General features: G+C 42.8%; 1 protein-coding gene across 3 annotated transcripts in view; it reads right to left on the bottom strand.

Moving 5' to 3' along the window:
* Positions 1-23,848, bottom strand: part of LOC119647432 — a 281,759-nt gene that overhangs the window by 204,302 nt on the left and 53,609 nt on the right. The gene's annotated exons all lie outside the window — the stretch shown is intronic.

Below are 23,848 nucleotides of genomic sequence, written 5' to 3'. Positions count from 1 at the left end.
GTAAAAAATACAATGCTGAGATCAGGGAAAGAGATAAATAAAGTATAATTGGGGTTATTCCACTATGCTAAATCCTACCTGATCTCTCTTGGTGACAGGTCCCGCGGCAGGCCGACCAAGAAAATGCATACAATGTCGTTAGAAAAAGCACGATCGGATTGAATAACAAGCCTCGGAAAAATGCTAAGGCGTCCACCTCACGCGGCACTCGACGCGGCAGGACGGGCCCCGGTCCTGTCGAGAAATGGGCAAGTGTTCTTGACGCATGGACGGCGTCAGGCTGAAAGTAAATTAGTCCGAGCAAAATAAATACGTGTCTGCACGCTAAATGTTGGCACCCTAACTGGAAAGACCGAGAAACTCGCAAGAGTCCTTCAGAAAAGGCGCATTGATATCGGCGCTCTGCGAGAAACCCAATGGTCTAGTGCTAAGCTGCGACATAGAACGCGAGCGCGGTAAAAATTACTACAAACTTCCCAATTTTGGTAGCCCACACACTCAATACGGTGTTGGCATTGCCATCTCAACTTCTCGATACAAAAACCTGCAACGTACCTATTGATGGCTATATTATCATTGCCGCCGGCCTTAATGGTCATGTGGGTGAAGGGGCGAACGGTAATAGGTGCCATTGGGGAAGGGGGTTTGAAACGCGCAATGAGAGTGGCGAGCCTATAATCGATTTTGCGGACACCCATGCCTTTATGGATACATGGTTGATCAAAGATTGTCTCATTCAGATTTCAGATTTATTTATTGAGCAAAGAAAAGAAATACATGTGAGGTACAAAAAGAATAATAACTTAAGAGCTCAAGCGTGACTAATTAAGTATGTAACGCTAACCCACGGAAATATCCGGCCTAGCCGGTTACATGTTATAAAGTGAAAAGGTGGTGCATGTCAGTGCTCAGTTGACATAACAAGTGGTTAAACCTAAGAATAATTTATAACTTACAACTAAACAAACATAACACAAAACAATACTCCGTACTGGACCCAAGGCGGGAGGGATGAAGAGGACTGTGGGATTGCGGGGCATGTATTTTGGAGCCTAATTGATAGAAGGAGGGAGCTTAATTTAGGGAAGAAGTTAATGCTTGCAGATATTACATATTGTACAGGCTAATTAATGTCTATTGTCTTAATCTGGACTAGGTAGGTACGCGGTTAGCCTCTGTGAAAGTCCGGGGAGGAACTTTGTGAAAAGGAGGGGATGAAGGAGGGAGGGGAGGCGTGATGGTTGAGAGGAGAATTACTGTCCGAGAGGAGAGCCAGCCTGACACGTAGTACCTCTGCTCGCGTAACAATGCGTTACGTTTAGCGAGCTGTTTTATCAGCGGGTTAAGGTGGGACAGCCACTTTTTCAGTCTGATGCGCGCAACTTGATCTTGTGCGGAATTATGGGGCAAACCCTGAAAAGGTCATACAGAAGAGAGTTTTGGTGAAATTTTAGGTCCTTTCAAAGCGTTGGAAGGCTTCTGCTACGTTCGGTGACATGGTAGCCCATGCTGGGAAATCGTAGGTCAGGATTCGACGAATAAGGGTTTTGTATAAAAGGATTTTGGTGGCAGGGAACAGGGCCCGGGATGAGAGGAGGTTTTTTAAGGCAGCTGAGCCCTTAGAGGCATTGGCGATAGCAGATCTGACGTGAGGGTTGGATTTGAGTTTGTTGTTGAGGGAGATTTCCAGGTATTTAATGTTTGATTTCGGCTTGAGTGTGTGGTTAGCAATGCGTAAATGCAGGTTTTTCCTTTCTGGCACTGGGCGCCAGTGGCACTTCTCGCTGGGGTTTCTGAAGCAAATAACCTCAGACTTAAGGGAATTAACGGTGAGGGCCCACCGGTTGAAATAAGCGATGACCCTATTGGTTAGGATATTGACAGAGAGGGAGGCTATTTAGGGCCTGACACCATTCGCATATAGGACGGTGTCATCAGCGAACAGGATCCCTCCTGACGCGGAAGGACCATTGTAGTTGGAGGAAAAGGGCGGGAGAAGGGCTGCCTGAGTTGAAGTTGTCGTGGGGGATAAGTTTACGGGAGGGAGAGGAATATCGTGGAGGAAGATGTTAAAAAGTTTGGGGCCTAGAATAGATCCCTGAGGGACTCGCGCACGTGGCAAGTTCTGTTGGAGATGAAGTCTGCGAGGGTTCTGAATAAGGGGAGGGGGCAATTGGACTGGATTAGTTTGTAGAGCAAACAACAAAGTTAGAGATGCCATCTGGGCCCGAAGATTTTTTATTGTTGCACCGGGAGATTGCAAGTTCGACTTCTTCTAGGGAGGTAAAGAAGGAGGCGAACGGGCCTGTTCTGAGTATATCAGCCGAGCATCTGGGGGAAAAGGGGCAAAGGTAAGACCCTTCCAAACTCAATCTTTTATCGCTGACAGCATTGGTGACCACCGAGTTCCAGATGAGGTCCGCTGGCGATTTGGCTCTGAATAAGTGGCTGAAATAGTCTACATCATCATCATCAAAGGCGCAATAATCGGTATCCGGTCTAGGCCATTATGAAATAGTCTATGCAGGCGGATATTTTTTCCTCAGGGGAGTGACACTGGAGGTTATCTATTTTTATCGGGATTTGGTTCAAGTTAGTATATTTTTTTCTTCCGGCCAATCGATTAATTATTGAGAAAACTTGTGGGCCGGGCTTCAGGGATTTGAGGAGTTTCTTGCAAGATGCATTCAGTTCGGACCGAATAGCTCCATTGACTTTGCTGGACAGGTCTTTGATTATCTCGGAGAGGAGACGGTAATCAGCGTTGCATCTGTTCCGTAACCGGTGGAATACATGTTTCCTGCGCTGCAGTAGTCTGTTTCTATCGCGGATCAAGAGGAGGGTTGAGGGGGGAAGGCACCCGTATTTGTAGTAACCAGGTTCTTTAACTGGAGCGTGCTTATCAATTGTAATTTCGAAGGCAGAGTTCACTTTCCGGATGTATGTATCTAGCTCAACATTAGAGTGGATGCGCGATTTGTCCAGGGGGGGACCCAGCACACTGTTTAAGTCGGGTTGGAAATCGTACCAGTTCGTCAGATTGAAAGATCTGCATTTGTGCGGATGGTGGAGTGAAGGGAGAATTTGCTGTAGATGTAGAGAGAGGCTGAGGTCCGAGTGGGCTGCTAAAGAGGAGCAGCTAGTGGCACATGCTGAGAGATTGGACGAGATTATAAAGCCGTCTAGGAAAAAAGACCCACGAGGAAAGGATGGCATTCCCGCGTTAAGGATGTCCGCGCTAAGGAATGGGCCTGACTGGAACCAATCTAAGAGCACTTTGCCGTTTTCGTTGTTAACTGAGTCGCCCCAAGATACGTGCCTCGCGTTGAGGTCACCGCCGACGATGAAGGCGTCAGCGCTGGTCACGATTTCCCAGAGTTCGTCCAGAGTGGGAGTGAGGTGACGACTTGTGCCGCCCGGGAAGTAGAGAGAGCCGATTAGGACTCGTAGGACGCCACCACCCCTGACAGTAAGTCTGATTAATACTAACAGGCAGTTTGATGCCAGTGCGATGGGATGCTACTTGCCCTTAGTCCCGCTTTGACTAGTATGGTTCTGCCTCTGCTCGCGTCGTTGCGGAAAGTACTGTAACCGGGAGCATGTAATTTTACTTTCGGGGCTTCCCCAGTCTGGTTTCGTTTAGGAGAGCGAGATTCGGATTGGAATCCTCTAAGAGCTTGTGGAGAGCGAAACGTGTAAGCTGGTTCCGCGTCCTTTAAACGCTGTAGTTTCGTGTCCCTCGAGTAAGGGTGGGTTCCGCATTCGCGGCGCGAGGCTTGTACCGGCTTCACTTTGTTAACGCGAAGTCACGGTTATTAAAACTCTAACTGTCACTGTTTTATCGTTAAATAAACCGTTAATCAAACACGGCCAAACAATTGAATAACGATGATCGTAAACTTGGCAACAGCGCACAAGCCCGATCTGAACACAGTCGAGAGCAATCGTCAGAACGAACCATTCGCTTCGGCGGACACAAGCCAACCGAACGATTGTCTATCTTCCTATATTTTATAGTGTGAATAGTAAAAAGCAAATCATCTATATTCTCATAAGATGTCGACACTTTAACACCGCCACTGATTGCAAAGCCGTTCCCTATGAGACCATCCCACCTCAAGATCGGCCGTTAATTTCCATCCTGCGAATTAAGCCACCGATAAAACAGTGTGAGGAATGCACTGGACCGCCGCACATTAAACGGTGGCTATTTCATGAGAAGAAAGAAGAAATCATTTCACTTCCGCAATTACCAACCATTGTGAATGTGGAAGAATCATGGAACCAAATGGAAGACACGATCCACAAAGCGGCCTTTGCAACCCTCGGGGGGTAAGCGGTACATCAACCAAGAAATTTGGCTTTGGAGTGACGATGTTAAAATGAAGGTCCGTGAAAAGAAACGCAAGTTTCTCGACGATAAAACGCTAGCCGATTGGCAAATTTATAAGAATGCCAACCGTGAAGCAAAGGAAGCAGTCGCTGTCACAAGAGCACAAAGATCTTTACGATAAACTGGGCATTCACTTAGATCTGTATCGACTTGCCAAAAGCCGAAATGAACGTACACAGGATATCGAACACTGTTGCGTTAATTTATTTATTTATTTATTTATTTAATGAGGACAATACACAGAAAGCAAATTTCTTATTACATATTGTCCTCAGAGGGAGGAGAAAGTAAATGGCATATTTTGCGCTTAAAGCTAGAGAGGGACATAGAGTCAAATGAACCAAGCTGTAGGGCATTGTACGACCGGCAAAACCTCGGGATCGGAGAGTGAAAGTAAATCTCGAGCTCGGCGAAGGGCACATCAAAAATGTCCGCATTACGTGTGTCATGAGACGAGGCGATACGGAGTGTAATATCCGAGTTGGCGGAGCAGTCCATCAGACCATTGCAGAGTTTGAAAAGAGGACACATATCAAGGAAAATACGGCGTTGCTGTAGGAAGGGGAGATTGAGGGTGCGGAGTCGTGACGGATAATCAACCCGTGGAAGGTTCTTTTTGTAAAAGAGGGTCCGGGTGAATTTGCGTTGTACAGCTTCAAGAGCGCGGCCGTCACGGATGCGGTAGGGGGACCAGACTACAGAGCAGTATTCCAGGATGTTTTTGACAAGGGAATTGAAGAGTGTTAAGGAGGGCTGGATTGAGGTAAAGTCGGACGAGGAATTAAATTATCAAGGTTGGATTGTAAGAGAGCACAGTCCAATGGAGAGGAAACAGAGGCAAACAATTTAAGGTCGTCTGCGTAAAGCAAATATGGACAGGTGTGGATGGAGGCGAGGTCATTGATAAAAAACAGGAAGAGTAGCGGGCCAAGTATAGAGCCTTGGGGAACACCAGAGGAAGGAGAGAAGGAACGAGATGAGTGACCATGAAAAGAAACTTTGCAGGAACGGTATGAGAGATAGGAGGAAAGCCAGGAGATGACAGAGAGAGGGAACTCTAGCGAAGAAAGTTTAGAGAGGAGAATGTTATGGTCAACGGTGTAAAAGGCTTTGGAGAAATCAGTATAAACAGCATGTACCTCCTGTTTAGCAACAAAGTTGGTAAAGACCAGAAGATTTGAAGCCGTTGATCTATGTTTCACGAAACCATGCTGCTCTTTGACAATGAGGTGACCGAAGTGCGCGGTCAACCAGTCGTTGACGTATCTTTCTAGAATTTTGGAGCAAGAGGAGAGAAGGGAAATGGGGCGGTAGTTCACAGCAAGGAAAGGGTCTCCGCTCTTGAGGATAGGAATGATAAGGGCCTCTTTCCAGAGACGGGGGAAGTAGCATTCGTCTAGACTTTTGTTGTAGATTATACACAGGGGGAGGGAAATGTGTTTTCTACAGTTAAGGAGGAAGAGATCAGGAAGCCCATCGGGGCCAGGTCCGACATTGGGGTCAAGGTTACCAATGAGGAACTCAACCAAGGAAGGCGTAAGGCGAGGAATGGCTAGTGATTCGGAGGAGTCTGTGGTTATGAAAGGTGTAGAGGGTGAAGGGCTCGAGGGAGAAAACACTGAAGAGAAGTAGGTGCAGAGAAGGTCGCAGGATTGTTGTGGGGAGTTGGCAGTGGAGTCAGCGAAGCTGATAGAAGAAGGGACAGAATGAGTTGGATTACGAGAGATTGCTCATCCTTCACTTCGACAATCATTGCCGACATTTGGACCAGTTCCACCAGTCAGCGCAACTGAAGTTGAGGAGACCATAAAACGAATGAAATCGGGGAAAGCGACAGGACCTGACGACATCGCATCTGAATTCTGGAGCACGAAGAGCTGGAACTCAACACTGTGTTTCAGTCAATTTTTTAATCAGGTTGTTCTGGAAGGTAGAACACCATCTGACTGGCAAGAAACTACCAATAGTTCCAATATGGAAAAAGAAAAGTAGTCCAGCAGAATGTTCAAGTTACCATCCGAGTATTCGCGAAACCATAGAAATAACCGGGAATCAAGCGGGATTTGTCAAGAACTGCAGAACTACTGGCGCAATACACGCTGCGCGGTTACTCATGGAGAAACATCGTCCTCTTTACATTGAATTTCTGCATCTAGAGAAAGCGTTTGATCGTGTGCCACACGAGCTCATCTGGTGTGCTCTACGGCAACACTTAGTGCCAGAAGAACTCGTGCGTTGGGTTCAATTGTTCTACCACGATCCGAAAAGTAAAGTTCGAAATGTGACGGGTGTATCAAAACCACTTCGTGTCTTTATTAGTGTTCATCAAGAAAGCGCCCTCCCACCACTCCTCTTTGTTCTTGTTATGGAGGCCACATGGTCCCTCCAACGTCCAGCGTGCTATGCAGATGATGTTTTCTTAGCGTTTTATGCAGATGATGTTTTCCTAGCGTCTAAAAGCAAAAATGATCTCGAACAACTTCTCCAAAAATGGAATGATCACCTTATGCAATACGGACTCAGATTGAATCTGAATAAAATTGAGTTTTTGACGGCTGATCCCCGGGCACAATCGCTATCTGTGACAGTGACGTGTCCAGAACTGAGCGATTTAAATATCTCGGGTCAATGCTATCAGGCAATGGAGAACTGCGTTATGAAATGGTTTCATGCATTGACGCCTCCTGGATCTCAAAGTGAGAGGGTTGGCTGTATATAAAAGACAATGAACGTCGGCTTGCGGGAATGGAAACGAAGATTTTACGTTGGACTAGTGGCATCACACGTTTTGATGACACCCGAAATGAGGATATCCGCGATCGATATGGGGTTGCACCGATCGTGGAAAAACTGCAAGAGAAGGGTCTTGGATGGTATGGTCAAGTAATTCGCGCTAACTTGTCAAGATTGGTCTGAACATCGAAGTCGATGGTAAGTGACCGAAAGGCAAAAGGGTTAGATTGAGAGCAAACTCTCGAAAAGTGTCTGGCTTTAGTTTGGATGGCATTCGCTGCCTCGTCCGGGCAAAGGATCAAAAAGAAGATCAGTTTGTTTTCACAAATTGGATTGGATCTGGATCTCGCAAGAATCGAAAGGTCAGTGGTAAAGGTGTTGTAAAAAAATGGATCCGCGATCCGTCATTTCTCACAGGGTTCCACTGTCTACCCATACAGAGTCAGAGTCGTTTCAAAATCCATTATATATGCGTAGATTCGCAATTGATATTATGTCTAATGCTCATGGTATCGTGAAGAAAGCTTAGTGCATGTTTTGTTCCGTGTTTATGCCGGAACTTAAACTGATGATGATGATAATATTTTTCCAATCGTAATTTCGAACCAACCTTTCTAGAAAAGTTTGCCCAAGTTAAATAATACAAATTTGAGGGTGGAGTTGTGTGGCTTGAGGGCTGCTGTTTAAGATTTTGTGTAAAATAAAAGCTCGGATTACTGTCTGTCTGTCGGTCACCTCCATTTTCTCAGAAACGGTTACTTCTATTAATACGAAATTTGGTGAACAGAACTGTGGGTCCCCTTGCATGCAATGAGTAACATTTTTCTTTGTTGGTTTTCAGGGAAAGGACGTCCACACATCTGCAGTAGGGGATGTCAAATTTGTTTTTATTGTATATAGCTGTGTGCGGTATCAAATGAGAAGTCTCGGTTAGTAATTTTTGTAGCAGATATTAGTTTTAACATCGTTTGCAAACTCGAAGAGTGCGGGGGTTCCAAAGGACTCAATTAATTCAAAGACCCGTTCTTAGAAACGAAAAGTCTGAAAACTGTTATGGTGGGCCAAGCGATATCTGCTGAAATAAAGTTGATAAGATTTAATAATATTTCCATATTTACTACTAAAACTACCCTTAGTTTTATCTTAGAATCATCAAATTTTGCACTATTATAGGCTATATTATAGAGCACACTAGTGTCAAGGACACCTAAACACTGAGCCATTGGGGCAGGGTCATAATACCAAAATGAATTTGCCTCTCTTACTGGTTCCCAAAAAGTCAGATTCAGTTGAAGTCAAGAAATGGAGAATTGTTTTTGATTTCCCCAAACTAAATGCAGTCACGGTAAAGGAATCTTAGAGGAAATACTAGACCAATTGAGAAAAAGTCGATATTTTAGTAAACTGGATTTGATTGGTGGATATCATCAGGTAGGAATAGAGCAAGGCAGCCTAGAGAAAACTGCATTTACCGTTAACTACGGGTATTATGAATTCGTTCGTATACATCTTGGATTAACAGGGGCTCCAGCGAATTTTAAACGGATTATGTAGCTGGTCGAGATACTCAAAAAATCTAGCGGACCACATCCTGAAAATAATTAAGGTTATCGACGGGCTTCGGACTTCTTTGCGGGAGAGTAGTATACCTGGCACATAAATATATAGAGGAGCTGTGTGTGTGTCTATACCTCTAAACAACTCTTGAGAAAGGAAAAATTCGTCTGGACTGAAGGACAGGAGTCAATTCAAAACATTAAACAAGTCGGGAAACCGGAAGCTAGACGCTTTAGTTATAAAAGGTTCGGTTCCGTGGGTATATAGTTAAAAATTTCATTGCTCTCTATTTGTTTTGTTTCTCACACACCTTAAAGAGGGCTGCGGGGAGAAGACTCTTTGTGAATGGAATTTTGATATTTCACTGGAATGTCAATTATTCTCGAGAATTATGAGGCCCACATCTTATTTGCGTGGCTTAAGATGCAGTCAATTCGCGTTTGACCTGCTATAACTTTGACACTAATAGTCGGATTAGCATACGTATGAGCGATACTGTCCTCTATCCTGGTGCAAAATTTACTACTGTTACGACGAGCTTAAAGGGTTTTCAGTCAATTTCGAAAAGTTGGTAATATACTATTAGTAAGCTTCTTTTTTTCTTCAGCTTTTATTCCGTTCACAAGCGGGGTTGGCTCGTCGTGATCAGTCTTTATCAAATGCCTGATCTGGATGCAATATCGAGGTTTTTAAATCCCCATCCAGCATATCAAGCCACCGTTGCTTCGGTCGGCCTTTTGATCGCTTACCATCGACTACGATAATCAGACCAATTTTTGCAAGAGAATTCTCGTTAGCACGAATTATGTGACCATATAATCGAAGACGCCTTTCTCACAATTTTTCTACGATCGGTGCAACCCCATATCGATCGCCGATATCCTCATTTCGGATGTGATCAAAACGTGTAGTGACACTAGTCCAATGTAACATCTTCGTCTTCATTACCGCAAGACGTCCTTCATTGTTTTATATATAGAGCGAACACTCAGAACCATAGAGAGTGACAGGAAGGACGACATTGCGGTAAATTTTAAATTTCAGATGTCCGTTGATACTTCGATCATAAAGAACACCAGTTGTGGAACGCCAATTCATCCAAGTGGCGATAATGCGTGAAACAATTTCATAACGCAGTTCTTCATGGGCTGATAGCATTGACCCGAGATACTTAAATCGCTCAGTTCGGGGCAGGTCACTGCCGTTGGCAATGACTGTGACTAGTTGAAGGGATCGGTCTTCAAAAAATTCGGTTTTATTTAAATTCAATCTGAGGCCATATTGCATGAGGCGATCATTCCATTTTTGGACAAGTTTCCCGAGATCGTTTTTGGCATTAGACGCTAGGCAAAATCATTTGATTAAAGCAGGGTATAATGCGGTGGGACGGTGAAAGGATACTATAGATCCCAGGGCGAAACGTGGATTGGTACCCAGGATGAAGCATAAAACCGGGGAAACGCCTGCTGAACCGGTACCAACAGCTCTAGTACCAAACTCTATCTCCACCTCCACCTGGTGATCCTGGGAGTTCTTTTTCATGGAAGACTGCAGACGGAGAAGGATGAAAGCGAGTGGGACAAAATGTACCAACTGGTCCTCCAGGTTGAGGGTTGGGTAGGTCTAAAAACCCTACACGGAAAACCGATATTACGAAGCCACGGAAGGAGCCTCGGACAGGATGGATTTTACAACGACGAGAAACGGATTAACAATTTGTGCATTTTCGCATGGAATGTGCGCTCCCTGTAAAGACCGAATGCTGCTGAGCAGCTAGCCGATACTCTGTCCCAATATATGACTGATATAACAGCATTGCAAGAGATGCGATGGACAGGGACCGGCTTCCTGGAGAAGAGCTGCTACACCATATATTATAGCGGCCATCCAGTAAACCATGTGCTCGGAGTAGGTTAGTCAGTCAAAAAATGAATCCTGCTGTTATCGGCTTTTAAAATATAAGCGAAAACCTATGCACTCTGCGTTTGCGAGGCAAGTTTAGAAATACGAGTATAAGCCTCATAAATGTTCATGCCCCTACAGAGGAGATTGCAGAGTCGGAGAAGGATACCTCCTATGATGCAGTTGAGCAGACCCTCAAAGCCTGTCCCACGTATGATATCAAAATCATACTTGGAGATTTCAACAGCCAAGTAGGGACGGAGCCCGTATTCAGGCGATACGTCGGCTCCCATAGCTTACATAGGGATACCAATGATAACGGACTGGGGATTATTCAGTTAGCGATATCACACGAAATGGTTGTTGAAAGTACCTGGTTTGCGCGGAGAGCGGTCCACAAACATACGTGGGCCTCTCCAGACGAGACCACTTTCAACCAAATTGACCACGTGCTCATTGAACGCCGCCACCTCTCAGCTTTGATGAATTTCAAAACATATAGGGGGGCCAATATAGACTCGGATCACTATCTCGTTGGCATGGTGCTCCGAGCTCGAATTACGACACCACCTACAATCCCGTCTGACAATTAGGTAAGAGCAAATATCGAAGCCATTAACAACACAGCCCTCCGCAACACCTATAAGAGGGAAGATCGTGGAGATGAAGTATCAATAAATGATCTTCATAATCACTTGAAGCACATTATCATTGATACAGCCACGAAGATACTTCGTCCCAGTCGCAAGAAAAGTCAGAACGGCTGGTTTGACGATGAATGTAAGCTAGCAACGGAACGGAAGAATGCTGCATACGGAGTAATGTTGTATTCTCAAAGAACGCGGGCACGCGCGGAGACTTATCACGAACTCTGTCAAGCGGAGAACCAACTTCACAGACGGAAAAAGGAAGAGAACAAGCAAGTCTATGAACTCGAAAAGTGCAGGGAGCAACCGCACCAGGCGCGCAAGTTTCACCAACAAGTCAGCAGGGCAGCCTTACACACCTCGATGCTCATCCTGCCCAGACAAAGAAGGAAATCTGATTTCCGACAGAATGGGCATATTGAAGCGATGGGTTGAGTATTTTGATAAACTACTGAAAAACCAGAACACCTGCGAGTTGGAGGTTCCGCCAACTGAAGACGATGGACAAATGCTGCTACACAGTTCGTCCAATTCATCGGCTTAAAAACGATAAGTCGCGAGGCGCCGATGGAATTATAGCCAAATTGGTTAAATATGGAGGCGACCAATTACACCAAATGGTTCATCAACTGATGCTCAAGGTATGGGACAGCGAATCACTGCCTGATGGCTGGCAAAAGAGAGATATCACACAGTGCAGCAATTATAGAGGTATCACGTTGCTGAGTACCATCTGTAAGATATTCTCCTCTATCTTGCTAGGCAAATCAGCAGCAGATCAGATGGAAAAACTGTTGGAATATGGACATCATTTGCACTATCTATTCATCGACTTTAAGGCCGCCTATGATAACATAACCAGGATAAAACTGTACACGGCCATGGCAGAATTCGGTATCCCGACGAAATTGATAACGCTGACTAGGCTGACCCTGATCATTGTGAGGCCAGATAAAAGCAGTAGGATCACTCTCGAAACCATCCAGAGGCATCATCGTTTTCAAGTCCACCCAACTACTTTCCTACGCTGACATAGGATTGTTGGATGGATTGTTGCACCGTTGATGATGATGATAAGGCGCTGGACGACGGATGTGCCGTGTGACAAAAACGAGTGGTGAGAGGGCGCTTCCTTGATGAACACCAATATGGTTTTGATATACCCGCTACACTACGAACTTCACTTTTCAAATCGTGGTAGAACAATTGAACCCAACGCACGAATTCTACTGGTGTTCTGTGTGTTGTCGTAGAGGATACCAGATGAATTCATGTGGGACAGGGTCAAACGTTTTCTCCAGATCTAGAAATTTAAGGTAAATAGGGTGTTTCTCCATGAGTAACCGCGCAGCGTGTATTGCGTCACTAGTTCCACAGTTCTTGACAAATTGCGCTTGATTCGCGGTTATTTCTATGATATCACAAATACGGTTGTCAAGAATGCATTAAAAAATCTTCATGGTATGGGAAAGTAACCGGGTCGGACTGCCTCTCTTTTTCCATATTGGAATTGTGGTACTTTCTTGCCAGTCAGATAACTAACTACTACTAACCTTACTGGATACCCCGTTGCGTTGCAGAATTCACTGAGCCAAAGTGTTGGGTTCCGGCTCTTCGCTTTCCAGAGCACAGATGCGTTGTCGATTCGTTTTATTGTTTTATTGCTTCCTCGACTTCAGTTGCGCTGACGGGTGGAATTGCTCCAAATGTTGGCAATGAATATGGAAGTGGAGTATGAGCAAATTCTTCAGTTAAAATCTGCCCGAAATATTCTCGCCATCCATTCGCCGCGGCTCGAGGGTTGATAAGCAAAGTACCGTTCTTGTCATTAACGTTCGGACTAACTTATTTACGTCCTGACGCCGTCCATGCATCAAGAACCCTTGCCCATTTCTCGGCAGGACCGAGGCCCGTCCTGCCGCGTGAGGCATTTTTCCGAGGCTTGTTATTCGATCCGATCATGTTTTTTTCTGACGACATTGGATGCATTTTCTTGGTCGACCTGTCGCGGGACCTGTTAACAAAAGAGACCAGGTTTGATTTAGCTTAGTTGAAAAACTACTTTACTTATCTTTTTTCCTAATCTCATCATTTTATTATTGTTCTACTGAAGATAGTACAAAGTACGTTTCCTCAAACCTTCCTTCTTTACCTGGGCTTGGGACCAGCATATAGCTAGTGGAGTTATACTATTAGTAAGATTATTTGAGCAGATATAGAAATGGGACATATTTTAAGAACTATTTTCTTCGGTTTTTTGAGTTGGGTAGTTTCCGATAACGAGCCCTGCCTCACTTTAAGTGTGCACATTTTGACTCTTTATTCGCGTTTTGCAATTCACGCCACCTTTCATTTGATATCCCACATAATACTATTCAGTGATCAAAATTTTTACATTCCTACTTTGCATGTACTGCACATATGTGTAGTTCCCAAATGTCCGCCAAATTATATTCGGATCTGTTCAGCCGTTTTGGAGAAAAGTGCCTGTGATAGACAGACAGGCGGACAGTGTCTCGATTTGAATAAGGTTTCGCTTTACACAAAAGACGAACAGGGTTATAATTCGAAAACTCTGATAGGTTCTTGGTTTTAGGTCTTGTTGGTCTTCAGTGCCCCTTTTTCCAAACGCAGAGTCATTGAGTCAAGGTCTTTGACTCACCGAGTCAACAATTGTCATCGGCTTAGTGGATGTGTTTGAGGAAAGATATCAAGGCTGGTCGAAACAACGGTGGCTTCATACGCTGGGTGGGGATTTAAAAGTCTCGCGGTTGCTTCCAGACCAGGCATTTGATATAACCGAATAGCGAAACCGTTCACGATGAACCGACCAGACCGGGAAAAAGGCTGAAGAAAAAGAAGAAGACATATGTGTTCCTACATCAACAAATTGATACTGATATAGAAATAACTAAACGGTAAAAATAAGATATTCACATGCTTCTTCTGTTCAGATGAGGCCACTTTATATCAGCATCATGCCAACACATCTTAGGGTGCAATCAATTCACATAAAATCCAAAAACTTCCACTTTCTACAACTTTGTTAATAATAGTTTAATTTCTTTCAAACTTCCCATTTTGTTTTGTTTTACACAAAACCTCAATAAAAAAGTCAAAAAAGAAGGCAAATATCTTTTATCTCTGAATTCTCATCTAGCCCTGCAGTTTTAACAATTCGTTTAATCTTTCTAGTCTCATGAAGTCCACTGTAGCCACCAAGATAATCCTCAGCATGTTAGGCGGTGCCTGTATGAAATTGGTAATTATTATTTTTTTCTTCTTCTTCTTTAGCCTTTGTCCGGTTCAGACACGGTTAGCTCATAATTGGTAATTGATACATTTAGTAAATGGTTTTCACCTGACAGCGTTTGAAAGAAAGTTTCCAATAGCTTACAAGTAGTAAGAACACTTTTGTCTTATAGTATACGTATAGGATTCTGGTATAATGTACATATATGTATAATGTTTCAGTCTTTTGGCTTCAAAGTGGTGCTGATATTTTCTGATGGTTTAGAATGCAGTAAATTCACACGAGAAGAATTTGACGCTATAACTTTGCTAACAATAGTAGAATTCATATCAAACTTTCATCATTTTACAATTGAGTGAAAATAAAAACAAAATATGGAAAAAAAAGTCTCATATGGCCGCCAGCAAAATTATAACTTGCAAAAAGGGTTCCACCCGACGACGCATCTCACACACCAAGCCAATTCAAAGATAGCAAATACGTTAATACGGTAATGTAATGTAATGGAATGATTTGTGATGAGTGTATAGTAATTGGTAATTTTCACATGAAAAACACTAATTTGATGTAATATAATTCGGTTAATTTCAATACGTTTACCGTGAAACCTGCCAGTATCAACATATATGCGATTTTTTGTCAGCGGATATATTATCAACGGTGCAAAATTGTGTGCACCCACAATAAACTTAAGGAGGCTTTTCAAGTTATTTTTAAAATATACAGGGTGCGGCAGCATAACTTCCTTTTTTCAAATAAAAACTATTGTATGCATCGGAAAATATTTATTTATTTTTTATAATGTAGGAACATGTCTAAAGTTTTTATTTACATTGTTTTGAAGATCAAATCTGTTAGGTGACGTCCCCCATTCTCCATACATTGCATAAACCGGTTTCTGGCGTTTGTCATGACTCTTGTTAGCATAGCAGGTGTTATGTTGGCAATTTCTTCTTGGATGTTGGTCTTCAAATCTTGTAGGCTTCTTGGACGGTTCACATAAACACGGGATTTCAAAAAAACCCATAGAAAAAAATCACAAGGGGACAGATCGGGAGAGCGTGCCGGCCATTCCAAATCGCCTTTAATTGAGATAAGGCGCTCTGGAAAGTGTTCCCTCAAAACAGCCATCGATGCTCTTGAGGTGTGTGCTGTTGCACCGTCTTGTTGGAACCAAGTGTCCCCCAAATCCAAATTTTCTAGCCGTGGGAAAAAAAAATTCTGTAGCATGTTTACATACCGGTCCGAATTCACTGTCACTGTAACCTCATTTTCCTCAAAAAACCAGGGGCCAATAATTCCAGCTGAGGAAATTGCATACCACACTGTGACTTTGGGTGAATGATGCAATTCTCTGCTTTTGATGCAATTCTCGAGGGTTGGTGTCAGCCCAGTAGCGCATGTATTGTTTGTAACCGACCCACAAAATGAAAATGGGCTTCATCGTTAAAAAAAACAATAGCACCCTCGGGAACGACATCAAGAAGAAGCTCACACGCGTTCATCCGAGAATTGAAGTCACGTTCTGAAAGTTCCTGCACTATCGCCATCTTATAGGGATGAAAATAAAGATCATCACGAAGAATTCTTCTCACAGAACGATCGGATAGTCCAAGGGCAGATGCGTGTTTGCGCTCAGAACGCCGTGGCGATCGCAACATTGACGCTCTCACTGCTTCAATGTTCTAAGGTGATCTAACGGGCCGAGGGACGCCAGTTCTTCCTTTTGTCGCACTTGCAGTTTGTCTGAATGTAGTGACCCATGTAACAATTGATTTGCGGTCTGGGACGGGAGCCAACGGGGCTAAATTAAAGCGATTCCGAAATGCACGCTGTGTTGCAATAACCGAACATCCGCTCGAAAAGTAAACCTCAACGGCAAAGGCACGCTCCTCACTATTCCAACGCATGATGGCGACTGAACCGTGTCGGGACAAAACTTTACAGTATCCCCTCTTGAACGAGACCACTAGCGCTCCGCTATGAAATCAACTAACTGAGTGGCGCGCATTATAAAAAAGGAAGCTATGCTGCCGCACCCTGTAGTAATATGCTATTATTAACTTTATTTGGGCGGATATCGGGAGGGGAGTATCTTTAAGGGCTAGGTTTTGTATAGGTGCATCACAGTGATTTTTTTTTCATATTTTTTGGTTGGCACCTAATATCAGAAAAAGTTCATCTTCGAAAAGTACATCACCGTTTTTTGCGGAAAAAATTTTGATCGCTCCCTTCGTGTATATGGAGAGCCCCCTTAAGGCCAACACAAAATGAGGTAATTCGTTACACGTGTAGCGGTTCGCAGGTAGATACTTTCATCAAATTTCGTAATGATAGCTCCAGTCGTTTCGGAGACAATCGGGTATAACAGACGAGCAGACAGGTAGGTAGACAGACAGAGAGACAGCAAGAAAAATTGCGAAGAATCCTCCGAAGAATTTTTGGCCCCTACATGAGGATGGACGATTCCGTAGCCTACACAATGACGAAATCTATGAGCGATACCATGACCGTCCGGTTGTGGATAAAATCCGGCTCAATAGGTTACGGTCGGCGGGTCACTTAATTCGTATGGATGAGGATGATCCCACCCGGAAAGTATATAAGGGTAATATCTATGGTAGAAAAAGAAGACGAGGCAGACCCTGCGTAAGATGGAGCGATGGCGTAGGTCAGGACGCCAGACAGCTTTTAGGGATATCGACTTAGTGGACCTCGGCGCAAAACCGGGATGTCTGGAGTTCCTTATAAGGCAGGCCTAGACCGGATACTAGTTGTTGCGCCGTTGATGATGAAGCACCAATTCCTGCAGGAAGCTCACGGCTGCAAGGAACAGTTGCACGGGGAGACCATCAAGGTCAGCGGCTTTGTTCCGCTTAAGCCTAGTGTTTTCCTCAAAATGTTGTAACCGTTTCATTTGAATTCGCCTTATATCTCTGGTACATGAAAGTCCTGGGGGTTTAACGTGAGTACCTGCCATGAAGGCATAATCCCACGGTCCTCTTCGGACACGGGTTGATTTTGGGACCACAATCAGAGCCCCGCCATGCAAGCACAGTCCTGGTTTATACTAAGTGCAGGCTCAGCATTCATACCAGTGGATGCGAGGCCTATCTAACACCTCTGCCGCAACTAAGGAGTACGGCGCCCGAGTTGTACAGCGCAACTCCATGCTCGAGCTCCGAGGAGCTCTGCCCGCAATGTAGGCATAACCACAACCACCATGGAACTCCCACTTGGGGGCCACCCGCAAATAACCGGGCCGTATCTCTGGTACAGATAACGTTCGTCGTTCGCTAGAAGGTCCTGAAGGGACATTTTCGCGCATAGCTTAAGTCCTTAAGGGTCATAGTGCGCGAAGCCGCCCTAAATCTGCTGCATAGTCTTAGTGCAGTTTGTCTGCATGCCGACATTATCTCTGAGTTAAGCAATTTGCGCTTAAATTTTGGCACCTTGATATTAACGCCTTGATATATCGCGCTAAAAATAAATTACTCGTTGCTGCCTTCTCCTGCAAATAGTCTAAATGTCTTTTGAAGCTCAAATTGATATCAGTCATCGTCCGCAGATATCTAATAATCGAGTTGGAAACAACTTCGTATTCATTTATCCGGATATTGACAGTATTGTTCCTCTTGATCGGTAATTGCTATCGCCCAGTCCAGTGTGACCATTCACAACCATGATTTAAGGCCACGAATAACTTTACTTTGTAATGAGCCTAGGGTTACCATCAGGATTAAATACAGTGCATGCCATGGGTAAAGCTATTTCAAACCCCAGAAGAGATATCGAAAAGTGAACGTGCAGGTCCATCAACTCCTAGGTGCATTTTTTTCCATATAACCCAATTTGATAAAACTGATAATGACAGGCTGAGGTAGACATATTCATTTTCCTTTTTCATCCTTTTTATGCCACTCTGTTCTATACAGCTAAGGTTGAGCTGTTTTTTCAGCGCAACACGACATTCTCTAGCATTTCTTCCCATCCTTTCATTCGATTATTATTTCCAGCTTTTTAACGTTTTATGTAAAACAAAACCTTATTAAAATCGGTTTACTGTCTATCTGTCTGCCTATCCGTCACACGCATATATGGAAAAAGGGGGGTGTAAATTTTTTTTTCATCAAATATAGTGTGTCGTGGTGTTGGTTAGTAATTTCTGAAGCCAATCATAGTTTTGACATTTGTTAGAAAGGTGGGGAGTGCGGGGGGTCGAAAGTGATAATTTCTTTAACAGATCCATTGTCAGAAACTATCCAACGGAAAAATCTGAAAAAAAATCAAGTGGCTGACACTATATGGTGGCTAGGCTCCGCAGTAATATACAAATAAAGTTAATAACAATATATTACTATAATTTTTAGTAACTGGCTGCAAAACCCCCAATAAGTTCATTCTTGCACCATGTAGGGTATAGCATGATCTTACCAAGTTTGGTGGGAATTGCACTTTTACTAACGAAGTTATAATAGGTCAAAACTGTCACTTCTTTGCAAATTACATACCACGTATGGGACAAATACACACTTAAATGTCTTTATAAAACAAATACCGGCTTGTTTTAACTCCGCCTTGTTCTCCTAAACTAGCCACTAACCTCGCGTAAGATCTTTGAATTCCGGCATCAAATCACCCTACTGTCTGTTAACTCCGGATCTATTTTTACTTTTCGAAAAATGCCGATGTATCTAATATTTCGCCTTCTTTATGTCTTTCTAAGGTTTTGTGTGAAACAAAACCTTATTAGAATCGAGACGGTGTGTGTCTGTTTGTCTGTCTGTCTGTCACACCCGATTTATTCAGAAACGACTGGACCGATTGTCACAAAACTTGGTGAAAATATGGAATCTGGTTTTCCCTTTACATGGAGTAAGTGGCGCCATATTGTGTTAAGTTTAAGGGGGGCTTCCCATATATGTGAATGGAGGGTGCAATTTTTTTTTTCACAGAATGTAGCCATGTGGGGTACCAAATGAAAGGTCTCAATTAGTACTTTTCGAAACTGGTTTAATATTTGATATCGGGTAAAACATAGGGGAGTGAGAGCTCAAAATATGACCCCCAAAAAGTGTAACAGGTCTCGCTCTCAGAACATATCCAACCGAAAAATCTGAAAAAAATCACAGTGATGCATCTCTATGAAATCTAGGCCTCAAAATATATCCGGTTCCGATATCTGCACAAATAAAGTTAATAATAGTACATTTCCACATTTTAGAAATTTACCCGGCACCCCCCTTATGTTCACCTCAGAAGTACAAAATTTGGGAGGCGTATAATGCAGAACATAGTGCACAATTTAGTCAAGTTTGAAGAAAATCCAACTATTATTAACAAAGTTATAGGGGGTAAAACTTTAGCATTTTTTGTGAATTTCATGCACTCTACAACCTGCATGACGTCATCATCACATATCAATCCGTCAATACCACAACGAAATGAGTTCTTATGAATGAGGCCGCAAAGAATTATTTTGTTTTAGTTTTTTAAGGTTTTGTTTGTAAAACAAAACCTTATTAAAGTCGGTTCAATGTCTGTCTGTCTGTCTGTCCGTCTCTCTGTCTGTTTATCCGTCTGTCTGTCTGTCACAGGCACTTTTCTCAGAAACGACTGTACCGATTGACACGAAATTTGGTGAGAAGGTGGGAACTGTGGAGCCCTAGACATGCAGTGAGTAATATCCTCCTACGTTGAGATTTAGGGGGGCTCCCCATACATGTAAAAGGGGGGTGCAAAAATTTTTTTCACCAAATATAGTCATGTGTCAAATGGTCTCGATTAGTACTTTTCGAAGCCGGTCTTAGTTTTGAGATTTGTTAAAAAGGCGGGGAGTGGGAGGGGTGCAAAGTGGTGACTTCTTTATCGGAGCCATTCTCAGAAACTACTCAACCGAAAAACTGAAAAAAATCATGAAGCTGCCTCTATATGGTACCCAGGTCTCAAAATACTCTCCATATCGATATCTGTTCAAATTAAGTTAATAATAGTATATTACCGTATATTTGGGAAAATTGAGTAAAACCCCCCTTAAGTTTATGTCAGAATTATAAAAGTTGGTAGCAGTATAAAATATAATATGAAGCATATTATCTCCAAGTTTGATCAAAATCATACTATTAGTAGCAAAGTTACAGTAGCTCAAAGTTGCCTTACCGTGTAAATTTACAACCCGAAAGTACTAAATCTGATATGCCAAATGCATATTCTTAACGGGCTGCGTACAAATGGGATAGTTCTACACTCAAATATGTTCACACAAGAAACAAACAAAACCTTTCATACCTGAAGCGCCCAGCTTCCGGTTTCTCGACTTGTTTATCATTTGTATATGAATATCAATTACTCCAACCAGACATGTGGGTATAAGTTAACCCGAACGGAAATGCTGCACGCGCAAACACACCTGTGTCAGCACCACATCCAAAAGCAACGTCTGCAACTATTGGGGTCATCGGTGCAATCGATGAAATCGCATGATTGCACATTAGGCAAAATCATATTAATTTCTTTTATATTTCAAAAAATTGTAGTTAGTGGTAATTAGAATGCCAAACAGGCATGAAGTAATAAATTGTTTTTTTTAATATAACTACCCGATATTTTTATTAACTGGCGCCCGAGCAGGGACCGCTTCGCACGTGTGATTTTTTTTGATAAGTCTTATCCTTAGAATCTCTAGTAACTTCGTTACATTATCGCAAAGTTTCCGCGAATTTTAAAACGATACGCGATAACCAAGTAATCGTTTTCGTGTAAACGCGAATGAAAAGTTTTCGGAGTGGAAAAGATAAAACCGGAATTAACCAAAATTTCGAAGCACGCGTGTTTTTCCTGATTTAGCCCCAAGTAGCCTTTGAATAACCAAAGGAGGCAAAAAGGACAATCGCTGATTAAGGATCCGAAGCAGTTCACCATAAAATTCGAACAAAACAAAATTTCATCCGATATGAAAGCAAGAGCGTTCTTAATGTAAGTAATTACAAATTATTATTGTAAAATTACGCCAAATTGATTTCTCTAAAAAAGCTAACCAGATTCAATTAGAATAAATTCAAAGTTTTAAAGGTTCAATTAAGAATTGTATGTTTTGTTTTACCTTATATTCATTTATTAAAGCTATTGCATTATTGTCACTAAATTGTCTTTTATATACAAAAATATTTAATTTATTTTAATTCAAAAGAAAAATACTCGAAAAGCGAATCGTTTGAATTGACATAATCAAAAGTGAAATAATTAAAAGTGATTGAATTCAGGAAGTGAATAGTGAATATCTGCAATCTTTTTGAATTTATCGGGAAAGGTGATCTTTTAGTTATTCAAAAATGTCGAATCCTCATAATTTGATTCAACCACCGCGATTAAATCTCGATGGCCTTGCTGATGCTTTGCCCACTTTAGAACCACCGGTTAATGGCAATCATAATGAGTCTAATAATGCTCCGAACTACGAACTGCTCCAAACTATTTCCCGAGTAGTTGAGGAAACTCTCCGTACTCAAGGGAGACAAATGTTTAGTGCATTATTGAATCCCGCATCTGACATTGGAGATGAAGTAGACGTACCAGTTAATATCAGTAATAATGAGAATCTGTCCGAAATGGATAGAATTCCTGACGTCGTTAAGAGCTTGAGGACATTTTCTGGGGAACCAGGTGAATTCAGCTCATGGCGAAAGAGCGTTGATAGAATCCTTCATATTTATGACCATCTAAGAGGCACGCCGAAATATTACGGTATACTATCGGTTATAAGAAACAAAATTGTAGGTAACGCAGATATAGCATTAGAATCGTACAATACCCCTCTGAATTGGACTAAAATCTCCAAATGTTTAAATCTGCATTACGCGGATAAAAGAGATCTTGGTACCTTAGAGTACCAGATGACAACCTTAGTCCAAGGTGCGAATACCGTTTCCCAATTCTATCAAGAAGTGTATAATCACCTATCTCTTATACTTAACAAATTAGGGTCGATTGAAATGAGTCAGGACGCGATGAATATCATGACTCAATCGTACCGCGAAAAAGCACTTGATACGTTTATCAGAGGACTAAAAGGTGATTTGCCACGGTTGCTTAGCATTCGCGAACCGGCAGACCTACCGCAGGCCTTACATTTGTGTTTCAAACTTCAAAACATGGATTATCGTGCCCAATACGCGAATAATTCCAGCACCAATCCACGGAAGGTTCTCCATAATACTCCACCTCTTGTTCCACCACGTAGAATGATGTCTATTTCTTCTAGACAGGCACCAATACCAGCCCCTAGGCGCGATTTTCATCCACAATTGGTCCATAATCCTCAAGTGCCACAGAGACCACGATTCTACTCACAAGGTTACCAACAACCCCAACATGAGGCTCCCCAAAATAAGTTACCTCCTCCTCGACCACCACGAGGACCAGTACCTATGGATGTTGACCAATCCATCAGGTCTCACGCCATAAATTATGCCAATAGACCCCAAAACCAACGTTGGCTACCAAAACGTCCCCAACAAGCCTCCCAGAGGCATCACCCCCCACCTAAGATACAAAGAGTGTACTACACAGAACCTGATGAAACCAATGATGTTACAGAGGAACAATACGAACAAGACATGAACCAAGAGGACCTTAATTATGACCAGACCCTAACTCACTATGTGGACACTAGTGACGAACCAAGTATCGACCAATCCGAACAGCTGGACGATATCTATTTTTTAGATTAACACGCTCTTCACTCCCATATTTCGAGCATGTAGTACGAAGTGGAGAGCGTCTCAGATTTCTTGTGGACACAGGGTCTAACAAAAATTATATACAGCCTAGACACATCCGAAACCATATACCAAACAACAGAGCTTTCTACGCTAACTCCGTAGGAGGTAGCATCGAAATTACGCATCATGCATTTGTAAACTTATTTGGCCCTGATGCAACGAAAATTCAATTTTTTATCCTTCCAAGTTTGATTTCATTCGATGGTATAATTGGTAATGACACCCTTAAACAAATGAAAGCTATCATTCACACAGACGAAAACTATATGACACTTCACCCTAACTTACACATTCCTTTGAAACAGCATATCTCAGAGACTGTTAACAGCATTAACATCAGAACAACACATCTAAGCCAGGAGCAATCGAGTAGGTTAAAGTTAATCCTTAAGAATTGCTCGAAACTACTCACAGAACCCGACGAAAAGTTAACGTATACTAGCACAGTAAAGGGAGAGATACGTACGAAGACCGACGACCCTGTATACTCCAGGTCATATCCCTACCCAATGGCCTTGAAAGGAGAAGTTGAGAAAGAAGTAAACAAGCTTCTCAAAGATGGAATAATAAGACCCTCCAAATC

Source organism: Hermetia illucens, chromosome 2, assembly GCF_905115235.1.
Source record: "Hermetia illucens chromosome 2, iHerIll2.2.curated.20191125, whole genome shotgun sequence".
NCBI lineage: Eukaryota > Metazoa > Arthropoda > Insecta > Diptera > Stratiomyidae > Hermetia > Hermetia illucens.
This window is presented reverse-complemented; position numbering and strand designations above follow the sequence as displayed.